The 15,650-nt window shown below is 47.7% G+C and overlaps 2 long non-coding RNA genes across 2 annotated transcripts in view; one reads left to right on the top strand and one right to left on the bottom strand.

The window, feature by feature from the left end:
• The window catches only part of LOC144792469 (uncharacterized), a 181,413-nt gene that overhangs the window by 56,412 nt on the left and 109,351 nt on the right, over positions 1-15,650 (top strand). The window lies entirely within an intron of this gene.
• LOC144792466 (uncharacterized) overlaps positions 7,510-15,650 on the bottom strand; it is a 144,001-nt gene continuing 135,860 nt past the window's right edge. The window contains exon 3 of the long non-coding RNA XR_013602563.1: positions 7,510-7,750. This is a non-coding gene — a long non-coding RNA (uncharacterized LOC144792466). The remainder of the gene's footprint in view (positions 7,751-15,650) is intronic.

Genomic DNA, 15,650 nt, shown 5'->3' with positions numbered 1-15,650 from the left:
GTTCAGACATGGCCATATGCAAATTAGCCTTGACCCTGTGCCTCATGGGAACAGTCCAGCCCGTGCTGCCAAGCCATATCTTTACTGGACCGGAATCAAGCATCCTAGGACCGGTTTCTGGCTATCAGCCGTCTTCAGCCAGGATAGCTTGACTCCAGTGGTGTGGAGAGCATGGGACTCACGTCTGAGCATACCCATCCCACTCGGGGTGACAAATGCAAAACAACAGTTGATGGACTTAATGCAGAACAATGTCATACATTCACCCCAGTACAGAGATGTGGGCCTAAATCCATCGTTTTTTTGCACTCCACACCACCCCAGTTCAGACATGGCCATATGCAAATCAGCCTTGACCCTGTGCCTAATGGGAACAGTCCAGCCCGAACTGCCAAGCAATGTCTTTACTGGACCGGAATCAAGCATCCTAGGACCGGTTTCTGGCTATCAGCCGTCTTCAGCCAGGATAGCTTGACTCCAGTGGTGTGGAGAGCATGGGACTCACGTCTGAGCATACCCATCCCACTCGGGGTGACAAATGCAAAACAACAGTTGATAGACAGAATGCAGAACAATGTCATACATTCACCCCAGTACAGAGATCTGGGCCTAAATCCATCGTTTTTTGGCACTCCACACCACCCCAGTTCAGACATGGCCATATGCAAATCAGCCTTGACCCTGTGCCTCATGGGAACAGTCCAGCCCAAACTGCCAAGCCATGTCTTTACTGGACCGGAATCAAGCATCCTAGGACCGGTTTCTGGCTATCAGCCGTCTCCAGCCAGGATAGCTTGACTCCAGTGGTGTGGAGAGCATGGGACTCAGGTCTGAGCATACCCATGCCACTCGGGGGTGACAAATGCAAAACAACAGTTGATGGACAGAATGCAGAACAATTTCATACATTCACCCCAGTACAGAGATGTGGGCCTAAATCCATCGTTTCTTTGCACTCCACACCACCCCAGTTCAGACAGGGCCATATGCAAATCAGCCTTGACCCTGTGCCTCATGGGAACAGTCCAGCCCGAACTGCCAAGCCATGTCTTTACTGGACCGGAATCAAGCATCCTAGGACCGGTTTCTGGCTATCAGCCGTCTTCAGCCAGGATAGCTTGACTCCAGTGGTGTGGAGAGCATGGGACTCATGTCTGAGCATACCCATCCCACTCGGGGTGACAAATGCAAAACAACAGTTGATGGACAGAATGCAGAACAATGTCATACATTCACCCCAGTACAGAGATCTTGGCCTAAATCCATCGTTTTTTTGCACTCCACACCACCCCAGTTCAGACATGGCCATATGCAAATCAGCCTTGACCCTGTGTCTCATGGGAACAGTCCAACCTGAACTGCCAAGCCATGTCTTTACTGGACCGGAATCAAGCATCCTAGGACCGGTTTCTGGCTATCAGCCGTCTTCAGCCAGGATAGCTTAACTCCAGTTGTGTGGAGAGCATGGGACTCACGTCTGAGCATACCCATCCCACTCGGGATGACAAATGCAAAACAACAGTTGATGGACAGAATGCAGAACAATGTCATACATGTGGTCACCCCAGTACAGAGATCTGGGCCTAAATCCATCGTTTTTTTGCACTCCACACCACCCCAGTTCAGACATGGCCATATGCAAATCAGCCTTGACCCTGTGCCTCATGGGAACAGTCGAGCCCGAACTGCCAAGCCATGTCTTTACTGGACCGGAATCAAGCATCCTAGGACCGGTTTTTGGCTATCAGCCGCCTTCAGCCAGGATAGCTTGACTCCAGTGGTGTGGAGAGCACGGGACTCACGTCTGAGCATACCCATCCCACTCGGGGTGACAAATGCAAAACAACAGTTGATGGACAGAATGCAGAACAATGTCATACATTCACCCCAGTACAGAGATCTGGGCTTAAATCCATCGTTTTTTGCACTCCACACCACCCCAGTTCAGACATGGCCATATGCAAATCAGCCTTGACCCTGTGCCTCATGGGAACAGTCCAGCCCAAACTGCCAAGCCATGTCTTTACTGGACCGGAATCAAGCATCCTAGGACCGGTTTCTGGCTATTAGTCGTCTTCAGCCAGGATAGCTTGACTCCAGTGGTGTGGAGAGCATGGGACTCACGTCTGAGCATACCCATCCCACTCGGGGTGACAAATGCAAAACAACAGTTGATGGACAGAATGCAGAACAATGTCATACATTCACCCCAGTACAGAGATGTGGGCCTAAATCCATTGTTTGTTTGCACTTCACACCACCCAAGTTCAGACATGGCCATATGCAAATCAGCCTTGACCCTGTGCCTCATGGGAACAGTCCAGCCCGAACTGCCAAGCCATGTCTTTACTGGACCGGAATCAAGCATCCTAGGACCGGTTTCTGGCTATCAGCCGTCTTCAGCCAGGATAGCTTGACTCCAGTGGTGTGGAGAGCATGGGAGTCAAGCTATCCTAGCCGAAGACGGCTGATAGCCAGAAACCGGTCCTAGGATGCTTGATTCTGGTCCAGGGATGACATGGCTTGGCAGTTCGGGCTGGACTGTTCCCTTGAGGCACAGGGTCAAGACTGATTTGCATATGGCCATGTCTGAACTGGGGTGACTTGGTGAGCAAAATAACGATGGATTAAACCCAGATCTGTGACTGGGGGTGAATGTTTTGCCATTGTGCAACATTCCGTCCATCATCTTATGTGTTTTGCTGTTCACCCTATGTGGGAAGGGTATGCCCAGACGTGGGTCCTGTGCTCACTAAGCCACTGGAGTCAAGCTATCCTGGCTGAAGACGGCTGATAGCCAGAAACCGGTCCTAGGATGCTTGATTCTGGTCCAGGGAAGACATGGCTTGGCAGTTCGGGCTGGACTGTTCCCATGAGGCACAGGGTGGTCAAGACTGATTTGCATATGGCCATGTCTGAACTGGGGTGGCTTGGTGAGCAAAATAACGATGGATTAAACCCAGATCTGTGACTGGGGGTGAATGTTTTGCCATTGTGCAACATTCCGTCCATCATCTTGTGTGTTTTGCTAAGTTGTACTAATGTCAAAATTCAATAAAACAGATTCGCAAAAAAGAAAAAATGACGAGTAAGTCAGGTGTGTGTCAGTGAGAAGGTCGTAGATGTGCTGCTTGTTTTTAGAGACTGATCGAGCATTTATTAGTAGGCAGTTTAGAGAATGTATTTTGGTGATGGTGGGACGGTTTTGTATAGGAGTGAGTAGTAGTTTGTGGCCTTGTAGGAGGTGTGTCCTTAGTGCTTGCATTAGTTGTATGAGTATAGCAATAGTGTAGTTTTTCTGTATCGTATTCCTATTCCAGCAAGCTAAGAAGGCATTTTGATGGGTCTGTATGTGTAGCTTGTGGAGATGGTGGTTGAGAGTGAATTGTGTTGAAGATTCAGAGTTAGCAGTACCATCTGGTAGCCCACTACTCACAGCTTTGGTCTTCCACCAAAATAAAACAATTGGTGTACCATCATGTACGGGTAGCTATTACAAATTGTTCAATTACTTGAGAACGCTATAATAAAGTCATTTATGCGTAAAGTTAAGTTGATTTACACTTGTAATATATTCATGGGGCACATACTTGAGGAACTTAAAACATAGTGTGTTCATCGTGTACTTTCTCATGACAATGCGATTCCATTTGAAAGAAAGCAGCCAATGAGCTTCCAGTAAAAGATGCCAACCTTCAAAGGTGTCCTTTAGTTTACAACAGTATTTTGTTCCCGATAGCTACAATTTCATCAAGTTAGCATTTTACTCCAAAGCCACAACCTGTTCTAGAATTTGAAAGACAGATATCCAGTGGTGGCCTGTAGAATCTAAAAGTGATGAGGCAGAAATGTGAGAGCTGATCTGAACTTGCGAGTGAGCCTGAACTGGAATAGGGAAATGCAGTGAACCCCCAGATACCCATTCTTCTCAAACCCCCCCCCCCTTATCCAAGAACTCCTACTTAATAGGATTTCAGTTTCAAATTGTACTGACACAAACAATCTTATGCATACAAACAATGAAACACACATAACCACACAGTTCAGGCACACAAGAATAGAGACAGTCACACAGATATATACATGCAGTTCCAGGCAAGCATAAACACCCATACCCACAATCATACAAAGTGACACTGCTAAAAACAAAACTTAGCTGTGTCAGTTCTCTGACTTCGACGTGAGCCGACATGCTCTGCTGGGACTACGATTCCAGACACCCTTAACTCCAGCAAGTCAAGCAGCACACCACGGCTAGGGCCACGAGCTTCTACGCAATCAGATGTTGGAAAAGAAATTAAACCCTTTTTTCTATTCCAACTTCTGATTGAGTAAGAGGGCTTATGATTGACAATCCCTGAAGCTCCATTATCTAACATAGCAGGTCCTTCTGTTAGCTTTCCCATGCTGATTGGCTGGGTGCCACTCCTCCCAGTTGGCTCGTTGGCAGCTCTCTGACTAGGGGTAATGTCAGCTGCTTGTATAGCCTTACTATCGCTGCCATTTTCCCCATTCTACTCTTGCTTTGTGCCTGTTTCCTCACTGCACTTATCTGTGCTAATTTTGACTTTTTCACTTAGTGTGCACCTCGTATTTAGTGCTTACTTAGATTTTATTTTGAGATTCATTTTGTGCTATCTTAGGCCTATTCTTTGCCTACTTAAGCTGCTTGTGTGTTTATTTATGCTTTTGTGCTCACAAGGTTCATTGTGTACAGTGAGCCTCGCCATTCCCGCTGCCCGTTTCCCGCCTCCACAGCAGCCCTCCCAGGACCTACTTAATGGAGGCCACAGCGAGGCCGCACCGCCAGAACTCCTAAAGCGCGCCAATGGCAAGCCCATTGGTTCTCACCCGCACCTGGACTGCGCTCAGCGCCAGGAACCCTCCACCACAGACCTCCGAGCCCTGGACCCCAGACGCTGCAACAACTTCTGCCTTACATCTCCTCGCTCCGCAGCTGGGAGGAAACAAATAGGGCACTACACGGCCCCCTGTTGCCTCAGGGCCATATTGTGGATAGAGGGGGCCGCATGTTGTGCACCATGTGTGCATGCACCCCAGTTCCTGCATGGCATGGACTTTCCAGGTTTTGGCGTACCTATTTTGGTGCCTTTTTAAAAGGCACTGCCATGGGAACGGGAAAGCATCGCCCGCCAGACCAAGAGATTACTTGTAATCTGGCGGGTGGCCGGCGGTCCTGGAGTGCGGTGCTGGAATGGCTGTCTGCACCAGAACCGCCAAACTCGTAATCAGGCCTCAGGAGTTGGTATAATACCTTGTTTCCTCTCAGTCAGTACAAAGTACACTTTAATAAAGTTACTTTCCCACTGAAGTTATCAAAAATGTAATCTCTCCTTTGAATTACATTTTGTAAACTAAATGGAAAATCATTTAGAATATTATTTTTAGTTTTTCCCAGCTGTAGATTTAAAAAAGGGATTTTAACCTAGATCTGTTCATGGTAATTTAGCATTACCTACACAGTGACAATGTTTTTAGGTCATTTTTCATTCTCAGGGCATACTGTAGCCAGTGTGTAGCATGCCACGTTTTTATGTATTAAGCAACCAGCCCATTTGGGTTTGCAAGGCACACATTAGCAATGTTATATATAACATTTGGTTTTCCTACATGACAAAGGCACCTTTCCCTGCTCTTTGTCAGAGCAGTGCCTTTAAACTGGAGCCACCCTTGAGCATAATAGCCCCCCTGGCTGCCCTAGTTGTTTATCATATATGAGGGTAGTGTAAATACACACTGACGCCCACATATGACTTTTAACATCTGCAATTTCTCTGCAAACTTACAATGATTTTACTGGAAAGATAAATATACCAATTAGGTGACACCAGTTTCACAGTACCATTTTAGGGGCAGAGTGCATGCACGGTGGCACTGATTGGCAATGTTACTGAGTCCTAATAAGGAACAAATAGGGTCTATCAAAAGGTGGCAAATCCATGCTGACCATGTAGACCACACAGAGAAGGCGATTTAGCTACAGGTTCCATTTATTTATTTGCAAATATTCTCTATTTCTACATTGTTGTTTCATTTCTTGGTGCTTAGTTGTAGGCCCCTTGCTCTTTATCACTTTGCTCTTACCGGTTTTGCTCCTGTGGCTTTTGGGTACAGGCTTTTTCAAGGTTTTTGCCGCCTCCAACAGAAAATGATATTTATTTGTCTCACGCTGTCCAAATGTGATCTGAAAGGATTTGTCCTGTGATCAGACTCCTCCCCTTCTGTGTGGTGGGATCCATGGTTGAACATTGCTATTTGTAGTTAAAAGGACATTGAACCATCACCCACAGCGTGTTGCCTGCTCCATCACTGGCTTCACTCCTGTATGGGAAAGAAACATCCACTGGGATCAGCAAAGTGTGAGACGATTGCCAGCAGTTTGTACGTCAATCAGAGGAGTACTACAAGTCACTCGGAATTATGGAGCCTTATATACCCTTTTTGCTAGTGCCTATCCTGATAGGTCTCACCTGAGTATTGTTCATCAACCCTTGGCAACACTGAGTGTTTGTCACCTTGTCATTATCATCTATAAGTAGGTCGTTATATAGATAACATATAAGTTGATGAGTTTATGCTTATGGATTTATTGTTAAATGATAACCCATATCTGTCACAATTTGTAAGTACGATTATACTTTTTTTATGTATAATTGCTTAGCTATTGAAATATCAGGGGAAACAAAATACGTAAATAATATGTAAACTTTATTTATCAACAGCAAAAATGTGAATGTCTAAGTTTGTAAACATTTATACATGCATGCACGTATGCGTCGTTATATAGTACAATTCTATACTTCTAGATTATTTTGCATATGTGTGATATGTTACCATCTCTAAGCATGTATACCTTTCATGTGTGGGTATGTATCTAAATATTTATATATTTTCCACCACCTGCAGAGTAACACCAGAAAAACCCTTTACAACTCTGCCCATACCTCTAGTCTCTGACTCTTCCAAACCCCTTCTCAAAGTATGCAGGTAGGTCCACTCCCTGACTCATCCCAGACCTCTCATATTACTAAGGATACCCAAATAAACATTCCCAAACACTTCCCTCCTTTATCCTATTCATCGTAGTTGAATAACCAAAACAGTGTGGGTCTACTTGTATGCACTTTAATTATTCTGTATGACTTTTTAACTCCTGAAGTTGTATCAATCTTTTATGTAATTATGTACAGTTCTATGTTTTTATTCTAATTCTAAGACCCTAGTGATCGAAATAAAGTTATTATGATGATGATTGGAATCTTCATTTTGTTCTACTTTTGACGCTATATTTGCTGACACCAGTTGTTTCAAATTTAGGACTTGTCCACAACCTTAGCTTAGTATAAGGGAGTTTCCCTTTTCAGGAACATCATTTGTTTTTACTTTGCATTTGCTGTCTTTAATAACATGTACTTGCTTTAGTAATGAAAAATTTCCTAGCTAACGTACAGGAAAGTTTCAATTCTATTAAGGAAGCGGAGGCGAGGATTAGGCTGTCACTTTCTCGTTTATTCTACTCCAGCAGCCATTAAAAGGTATCAACATTAGTAAACAAAACCACATTTCCCATGAGCATCAGGGAAAATGGAAACAGAAAATGTCCCATTCGCTGACCAATCCCAGGCCAGTGCTCCTCATATCTTCCTCTCCTGGCGCTCTATCCTCCTCTTTCTTCCTGCGACACTGCCACAATCCTTCATCCGTTACTCCTGCTTGCCCGCTTCTGAACCTACGGTACAAGCAGACTAAGTAAGGCACCAGGAATTGAACTTCTCACCTCATAAGCAACATCCTTGAGAAAATCAAGCAACGTAAGAAATCATAACATCAATGAGCAAGCCAGTTTGACATAAGAAAAACATAGCTAACACAGTGGGTATGCTAAGCTGAATCATAAAGATTTTACTTACCGACCCAACATAGTAATTCTGGGAGGGTTCGAATGACGATAGGGTGGGCTAATCCTCGCCTCCGCCTCCTTAATAGAATTGAAACTTTCCTGTACGTTAGCTAGGAAATTTTTCATTCTAGGTCAGGAGCGGAGGCTTCTGATTAGGCTAGTTCAAAGCTTGTCCACCACCAAGGAAGCCAGAGACACGACTGGCTTAAAGTAAAATCTTTTGAAGGTGGAGTCGGAAGACCAGTCTGCTGCTTTCAGAATGTCTTCCAGACGAGCCCCCAGGGAAAAGGCTTTATACGCCATTGCCCCCCTCACCGAATGGGCTCCAAACTGGGAAGCATCTATGCCAGCTTCCTGCATAACCCAGCGCACCCACCGCGCGATAGTAGGGGATGAAACCGCCCGTGTGGTTTAGTAAGAACAATGAACAGCTGTTTGACACCCTGTGGGCGTATATCAATCGTAGCCACTTCATAGGCCTTTAGTGCCCTAACCACACATAACTTTGGGACATCTGGGAATGCAGGATACGAGATAGATCGAGAATCGCACTTGGTAAGCCTGGAAATATGGAAGGTCACCTCATCCGGGGACAAAATGCGACCTGTAAGGTCCAAGGCTCTCACATCCGAGACCCTGCGACACGAAATCAGACATAGCAACATCGCCAGCTTAGCCGAAATCTGTTTTCTTGACAGGTACTTATTGGACGGCCAACTCCGAAATAAGTTAAGAACTTTATTGACATCCCACAAAACTGAGTAGCGAGGCTCCGGAGGAACTGATAACCGAATCCCTCGCAGCAATTTGCAAACCAGAGGATGTTCCCCTATCGGGTGATTGTCCAGCGGGACATGACCTGCTGAGATGGCCGATCTAAAAGTATTGATTGACCTGTATGCCAGGCCTTCCTTCGCTAAGGAGGCTAAGAAGTTAAGGACGTGGACAATGTCTGCCCCCATTGGATCAATCTGTAATCGCAGACACCAACCACTCCACCTAGACCATGCAGATCGGTATCTCTTGTTGGTACTATCTGCCCAGGATTTGGCCAACAATGCGGCAGCGTCCTCCGAAAGTCCCGGGACTTGCCAGCGTTGCCTGTAACCCGCCAGGCCATCAGACACATGTTGCCTGCGGACAGGAGGTGGTGAGGATCCCCTTGAGGATTCCTGAGGAGATCTGGAACGCGGGGTAGAGGGATTGGAAAATCCCAAGAAAGTGCCATCAGAGCTGGAAACCAGGCTTGCGATCTCCAGATCGGGGTGATTACCACCAGATCCGCCTGTTGTCTCCTCATCTGGGTTGACACTCTCATGATCATCGCAAAGGGGGGAAACGCATAACCCCTCTCTTTGCTCCAGTCCTGCAAAAACGCATCGGTCGCTGCCGCTTCCGGGTCCGGGCGCCAACTGAAGTAGCGTCTCAGCTGGGCGTCCAGTCGTGAAGCAAAAAGGTCCACTGAAAACGGACCCCACCTGTCCCTGATCGCCTCAAACACGTCTGGGCGAAGTTGCCAAAGGCTGGTGTCCCTCCAGTGACGAGACCACCAATCCGCCACTCAATTGGCGGAGCCGGGAAGGTGTTCCGCCAACAGGGATATCTCGTTGGACAGGCAGTACTCCCATAGAGTCCAGGCCAGGTCGGACAAAGCCCTGGACCTGGTTCCTCCCAGGTGATTGATGTAGCGCACTGCCACCACATTGTCCATCTTCAAGAGGACACAGCACTGAATTCTGTCTTTCGTCCAACACCTCACTGCAAAAGAACCTGCCATCAACTCCAGACAGTTGATGTGAAGGCCTTTTTCTGCAGACGACCATACTCCGCCTGTAGAAACAGCGCCGCAGCGCGCTCCCCATCCCAGGCCGCTGGCATCGGATTCTATCACCAAATCCGGTTTCGAACCGAAGATGTCCCGCCCGTTCCAAGCGTCCATGTGTTCGATCCACCATCGAAGTTCCGTCCTCGCCTCTTCCGTTAGGGGAACGACCTGGGAATAGGTAAGGCCCTTGCGAAGGTGCAGAGCTTTGAGACGTTGAAGGGCCTGATAATGAAGGGGGCCCGGAAATATCGCCTGAATGGACGACGATAAAAGGCCAACCACCATGGCCAGGTGCCGTAACAGGATCGTCGGATGTGCCAGAGTACGTCTCAACTCGTGTCTGATCTTGGACAATTTCCCAGAAGGAAGGGACAAGGTGCCTTCCACTGAGTCTATCAGAAAACCCAGGAACTGCATTAGTCGTGTTGGGATGAGATCCGATTTGTCTTGATTGATAATGAACCCCAAAGACTCCAAAAGAGTGACCGCTCTTTGAAGGTGAGCCAACAACATTCGGGGCACTGATGCAGGAGGAGCATATCGTTCAGATATATTATAAGACGGATGCCCTCCAAGCGCAAGCGCTCCACCACCGGCTTGAGCACCTTGGTAAAGCACCACGGAGCGGACGATAGTCCGAAAGGAAGGGAGACGAACTCGTAAATCCGTTGACCCCACTGAAACTGCAGAAAACGCCTGTGGGGAGCAAAGATTGGAATCGTGAGGTAGGCATCTTTCAGATCCAGCCGGACCATCCAGTCCCCCTCCTGAAGGAGATCTCGCAGAAGATGGATACCTTCCATCTTGAAATGGCGGTAGATGAGCCAGCCATTGAACTCCTTGAGATTTATCACAGGGCGATAGCCGCCGTCCTGTTTGTCTACAAGAAAAAGGTTGCTGATAAAACCCCTCGGGTGCAACTCTGTCTGAACAATGGCCCCTTTCTGAAGAAGGTCCGCGACCTCTCTGTCTATCAGAGAAACTTGGTCCGGCGTGAAGCCGATGGGTTTGGGAAGAACGGACTGCCTGGGGAGTCCCGCATATTCTATATGAAACCCTCCGACGGTCTGTAAGACCCAAGCGTCTGAGGTAATTGAAGACCATGCCTGAAGAAAATATCTGAGTCTGACCCCCACTCTCAGACCCTTCACATTCTGGAGTCTCACCTCTGTTATTGGTGTAGCCACTGTCTCCTCTTCCTCTTCCACCACGGCGGCGGGGGTAACCTCTTGTCTGATAGAAGTTTCCGAACTTGTCAGGATCTTGGTATTGACCCCTGTGGGAATCACCTTGCTTGTAGGAACCTCTGCTATAGGGTCTGCCAGACGAGCGGCCCCTTCCTCGGCTGGCTGCCCCAAAAACACGAGGGGTGAAGATTTGCTTCACGGACGTTTGTGCCTTGTCAAGGGAGTTAAATGTATTGACGAATCTACCCAGTTCCTTGACGAACGGGACCCCAAAAAGGTTTCCCTCCGCCATCGGACCTGCCTCAGATGTAGCCAGTTCCCCCAATTTTGGATCTATTTTGATGAGGATAGAACGTCTCCTTTCTGTAGAAATGGCCACATTCGCATTCCCAAGGAAGATAATCGCCCTTTGCGCCCAACCGGAAAGGGTCTCTGGGGAAATCAGGGATCCCGAGGCCTTGGCGTCTTCCGCCATGTCCAAGATTTTTGCCAACGGTCCCGCCATGTCCAAGAGTTTATCTTGGCAGGCCCTCCAAGATCGATCTATGCCCTTCTTGGGGTCCTTCACGAATTTTGTGAGGAAAGTGGACATTTTGGGGTCAATTTCCGGGGTAACTGTAACTTTACCCTCCAAGGAGGGGCGCGGGCACTCGGCCCGAAGACAACTACGCACCTCCTGGTCTAGGGGCTTACGCAGTCTGGCCGCCATGTAAGCTGCCACCTTATTTATTTATTTATTTATTTGCTTGTTAAGCGCATGAATCAATTCCCGAAGGGATATCTCTGCGCTGTTACTTGCTTTTGGCAGATTACTGTAAGAATAAAGCTGAGGATGGGGGGTCGGGCAGACTTAAGGCAAGGTAAAGAGGTATGTCTTCAGTTTTTTCCTGAATAACTCCAGGGTCCTGGTCTGTTTCAACTCGGTGGGTAAGGAGTTCCACAGGATTGGTCCTTTATAGGACAGTGCTCGACCACCCTGTCTGGCTCTTCTTATCTTTGGGACCTGAAGCAACAGATGGTTGCTGGAGCGGAGAGTGCGTCCAGGGATATAGGGCAAGAATTTTTCTTTCAGGTAACTGGGGCTGGTACCAAACAGGCATCGATATATGATGTTGCAGACTTTAAATTTGATGCGTTGTTTTATAGGTAACCAGTGAAGTTGACGAAGAAGAGGGCGGGAAGGCGTTCTGGGGGGGGCATTGAGGGCCAGCCTAGCAGCCGTATTCTGTACAACCTGAAGTTTGTCTAGCTGTTCTTCATTTGCTGAGAGATATAGGCCGTTGCAGTAATCCATTCTGCTTATAATGAGGGTCTGAATAAGAGTTTTCCTGTGGCTTTCGGGTAGGAAAGGAAAGGCGCGTCTCAGAAGCCCCACCAAATGGAGGCAGGCACCCGCCACTTGCGTGGTGTGCTCCTTAAGCAGGAGTGCCTGGTCTAATTTGATGCCGAGATTTTTTGCTGTTTGTTTGGGGTTGGGGACGGGGCCCAGCTCCAGAGGCCACCACTGCGGGGACCTGAGAAGAGTCGCCCCTCCAAACAGCATGACCTCGTTTTTGACACGTTGCACTGAAGAATTTTTTTTGACATCCAGCGTGCTACTGCCCTCATCCCATCAGCAAATGAGGACTGAGTTGCCGGTGTTAGGGTCTGGAAAGGGAAGAGCAGCTGGGTGCCATCAGCGTACGATACAGGGGTAAATCCAAAGGATCTTATCAGGTTAGCTAAAGGGGCCACATAAATGTTAAACAGCGTGGGGCTGAGGCACGAGCCCTGTGGCACTCCCTTTGCTAGCTCTCTTGATGGTGAGGAATGAGAGCCCAGTCTGACGCCTTGGGTTCGGTCAGAGAGGAAGCTATGCAGCCATGACAAGGCTGTACCTCCCACCCCCACATCTCTCAGTCTTTCGAGTAAAAGATCATGTGATACCGTGTCGAAGGCAGCGGACAGGTCTAACAGCACTAGAATCACTGATTCCCCCCTGTCCAGTGACATCCTGATGTTGTCGGTCACGGAGAGGAGGGCTGATTCAGTGCTGTGGTTGGGCCTGAAACCAGATTGGGATGGGTCCAGGCCCCCCGCTGCCTCGATGTAGTTCGACAGGTGGGTATTTACATGTTTCTCGGTAAGTTTACTGAGATAGGGTAGGAGGGATATGGGTCGCAGATTAGATAAATCTGACCAGGGTAGTGTGGTATTTTTCCTAATTGGATTTACGACTGCTTGTTTCCATTCAGACGGCACCTGCCCTTCGCTGAGGGATTTATTTAGTATAGTTTGTATGAATGGACCTAGGAAGGGGCAGAGAGGGGACATCATTCTTGCAGGTATGAGGTCGTTAGGAGAGCCAGATTTTATGTGGTTTATTAGAGGGGGGAGATCGATATCAGATATTAGAGGAAAAGTAAGTAGCGATACAGTTCTTTGTTGTGCGGCAGTCCTAGTGGGGGTGACACTGGGGGCGTGTCCGCCACTGTTAGTGAGAGTGGCATTCAGGATTTTATCGTAGATGGTGTTAATTTTACTTTCGAAGTACAGGGATATCTCTTCACAGAGTGGCAGTGAAAAATCGTCTGCGCTAGCGCATGCAGTCGGTTTCACAAAGGATTCAAGTATTTTATATAATTCCTTCGAGGAGTTGCCTGCCTCTGAAATCTGCTGGGCCAAACTATTCTTGCGGGCTTTCCTGATATTTTTGTAATATATAGATTGGGCATCAGAAAAGGCTTTCCTATCCACGATGAGGTGTGACCTCCTCCACTTTTTTTCCAATCTTCTACACCCTTGCTTCTCACTTCTTAGTACTTCTGTGTACCATTTCTCCTTCTTGTGAGTTGGGAATTGTTTGTGGAGTTTGAGGGGTGCTAGCTTGTCTATTGCCTTTGTTAGGGAACCCTTGAATTTGATTAGGGTATCTTCTACTCTGTTGCCAGGGATGCGGGTATTTCCCAAACCTTCTGTAAACCTTCTATGGTGACTTTATGCCATTGACGTCGCCATATGGGAGGAAGAGTTTTATGGGGTGGCAGTTTGTTTTTTATTGGAAGATGGAACTCCAGCAGATAGTGGTCTGTCCAATCTAACTGGGAGGTAACTATGCCTGACATGGTCGAGCAGTTTGAGAAAAGTAAATCTAGAAGGTGACCCCCTTCATGAGTGGGGTCCGAATTATGAAGTTGGAGTCCTAGAGTGGACATGTCTTGAAGCAAGGATATGGATTCATTTAATTCCGGGTTGTCTGCATGTATATTGAAGTCGCCTAGGAGGACAAAGTCTTCCTTGGCTCTAATGTAAGGTGTCAGTGATTCCATGAGGGAAAGAGAGAACCCTGCATTAGGTCCCGGTGGGCGGTAAACAAGTGCACCCTTCTTGGCGATTTTAGTGGAGAGATTAATCCTGAAGATTATAAATTCAATAGTTGGACTACATTTTTCCTCCATGATAGTTACTTTCAGGTGCTCCTTATGTATGATGGCTAGCCCGCCTCCTGTTTTAACGGGTCGGTCCATATGTAGGAACTTATATCCTGAAGGGATTGCGATCGTAATGGCGGGGGTTGTATGGGGTTTGAGCCATGTTTCCGTCAGGAAACACAGATCAGGCTGAGAAGTGTGGATTAGATCCCATATCTGAAGTTGATGTTTCGGCATTGACCGTACGTTTAGCAGTAAACATTGTAGTTCGTTTTTATGTTGAATGGTCTGTGGTATCTTACAATCTGGTCGAGATTGAGTGTTAGCTTGGAAGTGGCATAGTTTACAGGAGAAAGGGCCTTCTGGGTACGTCCAGTTCTCATTTTTGCAGCAGAGTGGATGAGCTGGTTTAAGGGCCAATAGGTCTGTGATGGAATACCTGATAGTTCTCTGTGCGGCATAAATTGCGGGCATAGCCTCTGGCTCCTGGCTCCGTCCTGGCGCGGACGGGCGCAGACGGGCAGGTCTTTGGCTTGTCTCAGGCGCCGACTAGGGCGCCCCGCTGCGCGCAACCGCTGCGCGCTAGACCCGACGAGGGGCTAAATAGCCCTCAGGAGTGAGCAGCTAGAACGCTGACTGCTCGACTTCCTGTGGGTGTCTGGCTCTTGCCTGCCCCGCCCTCCGCACAACGGTATTGGCTACCGAGTCGGACCGGGGCGGGCAGGCTGGATTATTGAGCACAGACAGAAAATGTGACCCTTAGCAGCTTAGGCAGAGTGCAAATAGCAATACAGGTGAATACAGTTTAAAATTATTAGTCAATTTCAACAGCTATCCGCCGCTAGTGCAAAGTGCAAGGTGCTAGGTAAGTTAAAAGATCGTTTTCTAAAATTCGTAATCAATTTTAAAATCAGTGCGTTTAAAATCCAGGGAGTAATGCAGCAATAATCTTACAGAGCATCCGCTCTAAAAAGCTTGTAGGCGTCAAGCGGGGTCAGGACAAGCTGCCACCTCGTCCCTTACCGCAATGATTCGTGCCTCCTCGCCGCCTAAATAGCCCTCAGGAGTGAGCAGCTAGAACGCTGACTGCTCGACTTCCTGTGGGTGTCTGGCTCTTGCCTGCCCCGCCCTCCGCACAACGGTATTGGCTACCGAGTCGGACCGGGGCGGGCAGGCTGGATTATTGAGCACAGACAGAAAATGTGACCCTTAGCAGCTTAGGCAGAGTGCAAATAGCAATACAGGTGAATACAGTTTAAAATTATTAGTCAATTTCAACAGCTATCCGCCGCTAGTGCAAAGTGCAA

Source organism: Lissotriton helveticus, chromosome 11 (assembly GCF_964261635.1).
Source record: "Lissotriton helveticus chromosome 11, aLisHel1.1, whole genome shotgun sequence".
In the NCBI taxonomy this organism is placed as follows: domain Eukaryota; kingdom Metazoa; phylum Chordata; class Amphibia; order Caudata; family Salamandridae; genus Lissotriton; species Lissotriton helveticus.
Note: the sequence above shows the minus strand (reverse complement) of the source record. Positions and strands in the feature narration are given on the sequence as shown.